The sequence below is a fragment of the Marmota marmota genome, unplaced genomic scaffold (genome assembly GCF_001458135.2).
Source record: "Marmota marmota marmota unplaced genomic scaffold, marMar, whole genome shotgun sequence".
NCBI classification, from domain to species: domain Eukaryota; kingdom Metazoa; phylum Chordata; class Mammalia; order Rodentia; family Sciuridae; genus Marmota; species Marmota marmota.
In genome coordinates this window covers 1271281-1275919 of record NW_025999983.1, presented here as the reverse complement: position 1 = coordinate 1275919, position 4639 = coordinate 1271281, and the positions used below count along the sequence as shown (strand labels likewise).

The following is a 4639-nucleotide window of genomic DNA, read 5'->3' as shown; positions in this document are numbered from 1 at the left end:
ATGCTATATTAGGGAAGTAAGAAGAGGGAGGTTTGTTATTTGATGTTTTTTTTTTTTTCTAGGAGTTTATTTAGAGGTCTGGAAAATGTGTGTTCAGCTCAGTGTTACTACCCAAATAATAGATGAGAGCGATGTTATTGATGTAGAGCATAGGATTTACAATGAGCAGGCTCGGGGATGGAGCTGGAGATGAGTTGTGCAGGGACCCTGGACTCATGTTCTTTCTTTCTGCTGTAAAGTCAACCACTTAGTGAACTGGACTTCTGAAAAGCAATTCCTGAAGGTTTTTATTGGCTAATTTCATATTATATTTCAGTGTTTTTCAGGGATAGACGTTCTCAGACATGTCATTTTTATGATACACTAAAACCCCAAAGAACAGAACTGTAACAAATCAACATTCCATGCTCAGGCTTTCACATTTTCTTTCCTATTGAGCCTTCCCAATAAACTTATTAATATTCTTTATGCAAATTCTGTGGGAAGGTCAGTTGTCAGCTTTTATTTCCTTTAGACACGTCCTTTCAGGGTGTGTCCTTGCTGGATTCTCCTTGGACATTCCCATAGGGGATTCCTGTTGGGTCCATCTCACTGGTGTGTTCCCTTTGGACACACCTTGTTGGATGCACCCCCAAATACATTCTCACTCAGTGCATCCTTACCAGATAGACTCTTACGTTCTTTTGGGGGGTACAATATTTTTTGATGCTTTTATTTTTATTGATTCCTCACTAGATCTGACTCAAAACAATTTACATTTCCTTATTTCCCAAAACTCGAGAGGAATTCTGAAAGCCATTCATTGCCCCCATTCAGGTTTACACTCCCGTCCTTTCCTCTTCCCTTCCCTCATTTTGACTGCTGCTTTTTAGCCAGTTTTCTTTTTAATGAGAAAGAACATACCTGTGGACTGTGCAGTGACATTGGTCTTGGAAGTCACCAGGGAGGAGGGCCACGACTCTCTCTGTCTCCACTTCTTCCTGTCTGTCTCGGCTCCAGCTCTGTCCAGCCTGTCCAGATGCCCATGGTCCCTCACTCCTTTCCTCACCTCCTGCCGTGACAAGCTCTTCTGCTCTGCTCATGCTCTGTGGCCAGGCTCCAGTGGGTACCAGCAGCGTTACCTGCTCCCAGCGGGTGGATAGAGAGGCTGAAGACCCCAGCCCCAGCCAGATGATCTGGGAAGGATCCTGGAACCAGCCCAGAACCCCACTCAGAGCCCAAGTCCAATTGGCCTTTAGACTTTGTCACACGCACACATGCATTTTTTTTTTTTGCTTTTTCTTCTTTCAATGATTTCTGGGTTTCCAAATTTCATTCAGAACACAAAATAGCCTTTTGTGACTTCACGGCAGCGAGATCCCGAGCTGCTGGCACAGTGGCCCCGCACCAGCTTGCAGTGCAGGCAGGCCAGGGCTCAGCTGCAGGTTCTCAGGTGGGCTCTCTGCAGACCAGCAGGGTTTCAGGTGGACGGTCTGCCTTAAACCCCTGGCTTGCATAGCTTCTTTTGGGAATTTTCTTTTGCACGTCCAGAGGAGTAGAGAAATGGAAATGCTCCAAAATAACACTCACACCACGTCTCTGTGCTGGAGGGAGCAGGGGCCTTCCCACCTGCTCTACTGTCCCTTGCTGAAGAATGTGATGTGAATTGTGGCTCAGTGGTCACTATCCAGTGGTCCCACAGACATGGCAGCTCTGTGTCATGTGACCAGAGTCCCGTTTGAGGCTGGCCAGTGTACAGAGCAGAGTCAGTAGGCTGTAGACCTGCACTCTGCAGACTTCAGGTGGCAGTGGGGAATGAGTGTGTTGGGAGCAGAGGTACCCCAGGAGGCTCAGGGGCAGATTGGTGTAGCAGGGTGGCCAGGTCATGGGTGGAGGAGGAACTTGTTGAAGAGAGATGGACACCTGGGGTTCAGTGTGGGCGACTGGTCAGGGTGCATCTCCACATCCATCAGAGTGATGGCTTCTTCTTGGGGTGTAAGCTCAGGGCACAGCCAACAGCCAAGCAGAGCTGAGGCCTGGGAGCCTTTGAGAGGCACTGTCTAGGAGCAGGCACACACAGGCACGTGCGAAGCTGTCACTGTCCATGTCTCACTTGCGTTTTTCCTCTGGCAATGAGGCATATCTTGAAGTCATGGCAAAGGCCGGCTTGGGCAGCCTCTGCTTCCTGAGAACTGTGTGGGGGACTGAGTCCCACCAGCTGTCTTGCCAATGTCACCTAGAGATGCCAAGTGGCCCCATGAGGGGTGTCATGAGGAAGATGTGTTAAACACTCAACAGAAATGGTGCAACTTCAGGTGGATGCCATTCGTCCCTGTGCCAGGCTTGGTCCAAAGAGGGCTGGGTAGCAACCTCAGCAGCCCAGCGTGGCCCTCTGGCTGCAGATGCCACCCGAGTAACTGTGTCAACAGGATAGCACTGAGCTTGGAAGCTTGGTGATGATGACGGTGCAGTTACAAGTGGTGCCTGTGTGTGGCTCTCTGAAGCTGCAATCACTTAATCCTCTGTTTTGCCCACAGGGTATCTCCTGATTACACAGGGACCTGGGGTGTCTCCTGATTACACAGGGACCCAGGCTGTCATTTGTGCACAGCATGCCACATCCTAATCACGTGTGGCCAAATAACCCCCACAAAGCACGGGCAGCGGAGCACCAGGACGTGCCCTTCCAGCCCCGCTGGTGAGCGCTGCCAGGGATCGCAGCACAGCCTTGCGCCTCAGCCACGCTCTGGGGGGCACCAGCAGACGCTGGTGGCCCTCCTGGTGTGATCACAGCAGATCCGCCTACAAGCAGCTCAGGGAAGTGCTGGAGTCTTCCGACTGCTTTCTTCTTTCCTGGTCTCTTCCTCAGGAGTTTGGCGCTATTCCCTCTTGACTTTCACAGCCCTTTCCCATCCTCCCTGGCAGAGTCAGGGCAGTGGCCAGGCTGCTTCACCTGCAGTGAAAGAGGCTCTGGCGAACCCCTGTGTGCTGTGGCCCCACAGGGTTCAGTGCACAGGGGCCTCTGGGCCTTCTCAAGCCTACTGAGAAGGTGCAGGGATTCACAGTAAGGGATCCCGCAGGGGTGACCCCAGGGTGAGGAGGGTTCTGTGTGTGAGGACACTTCCCTGGGCCACCAATTTCCTGGGTCTGCAGGACACCCATGGGCAGGCAGGATGACTATCTGGGTGACTACCTGGGTGCCCCAGGGTATAGGCTGCCTGCCATGGTGCCAGGCAGTTCCCCTGTGAGTGCTGCCCCTGGGGTTCCCTCTGGGCTAGGCCAGCCACTGTCCTCCGTCTGTGCTACAGAAGGGAGAGTAACCTCCTCAGTCTCTGCCCTGGTGAGCTCACTCTGTCCTCATCAACACCCTTGATGCTACAGGACAAGGCCAGCTCTCAGCCTGGCCCTGCGGTGCTACCTCGTGGACCTCCACTGGGGCCTAGCTGCTGGCTCTGCCGGCCCCACCTTGTGCTCAGGCTCACCTGTGCTCCCCTGTGGCGGTGCCTCTACCCCTTCTCTTCACACTGCCTCCTCCAGGAGGGCACCTGGAGTGCTCTAGGTGTCTACTCCTCCATGTGCAGGAAGCAGGGTGCTGGAGGCACTTAGGCAGGTTATTCTATTCATTTTCAGTTTATAATGGCTGAAAGCTGACTTGTTAAGAAGAAATTAGCATGGCATTAGATATTAGCATAGTGTAACAGTTTACTTTTCTGGAAATTTATCTGCTCTAATACTGTTGGCACTGAGGCAACACTAGTTAGTACTTCTGCAACATGAAGTATATCCAGGGCCTTTCAGAAAGGTGTACCATGTGATGCCTCTCTTCCTAGACAGGTCCCTAGCAGGGAGTCTCTCACTATTCTCACTTTGCAGATGAGAAAGTTGGGACACAGATGGATTGAGTAGCGTGCCCAGGGTCATGCAGCCATTAGATTCTGGCCTGGGTACCTTTCCAGCTCCCTGGAACTAGAGGGGAAGGTTTTAGTCAATGCATGTGTGTCAGTGATAAGCTGAGAGCTAGGCCTCAAGTCTCGAGCCACATTCATGGGGAGTTTCATGGACACACTGCTACCGAGGTCACGAGCTCCTCTGGGTTCGTGGTGGAGGAATCTGGGTCATGGACAGGAAGCACCACATTAGGAGAACCTGGAAGGAATGCTCCCTGCAACATCCAGAAGGAGAACACTCAGGGTGCTCGGAGCACAGTTCAGCCTCAAGATCCTGGCGAGCTAATGGAGGGCCGTCCACGGCATCATCTCCACACTGGACCAACGTGCTAGGGACCAGCAGCGGGAGGCTGGTGGACCAGGCCCTGCCCCAGCGACCCCCAGTCAGTGTGGCGGGTGCTGGCCTCACGTCTCCCAGGGCTCTGGCTTCCTGGTCTCTGACTCACGCAGGCACATGGCTTCAATTATCTTCACTCATCAATGTTTCTCTCTGAGAAATTCTGAACTTTTGGGGAACCTTCAAAGATACCTTTTACTATAAATAAGATAAACTTGGTTTTGATGGACTGATTCTGCAAAAGGCTTCTCAGGTGCACTTCATCTGCCCCAAAGGACCCAGCTGCCCTCACTGACGAGTGAGAGCTCAAGTCCCGCGTTCAAGTGACCTCAGCGCCCCCCCCCACCGACCTGCCCGCGCTCTCAGCCGTCATCGT

At 52.5% G+C, this 4639-nt stretch overlaps 1 long non-coding RNA gene across 1 annotated transcript; it reads right to left on the bottom strand.

Annotated features, from left to right (window-relative positions):
- Positions 1 to 264: 264 nt before the first annotated feature.
- Positions 265 to 4616, bottom strand: LOC125617591. Its single transcript, XR_007348615.1, has 2 exons — positions 3462 to 4616; positions 265 to 2932 (listed from the first exon to the last, which is right to left on the bottom strand). It is a non-coding gene; the product is annotated as an uncharacterized LOC125617591 (long non-coding RNA).
- Between the last annotated feature and the right edge of the window lie 23 nt (positions 4617 to 4639).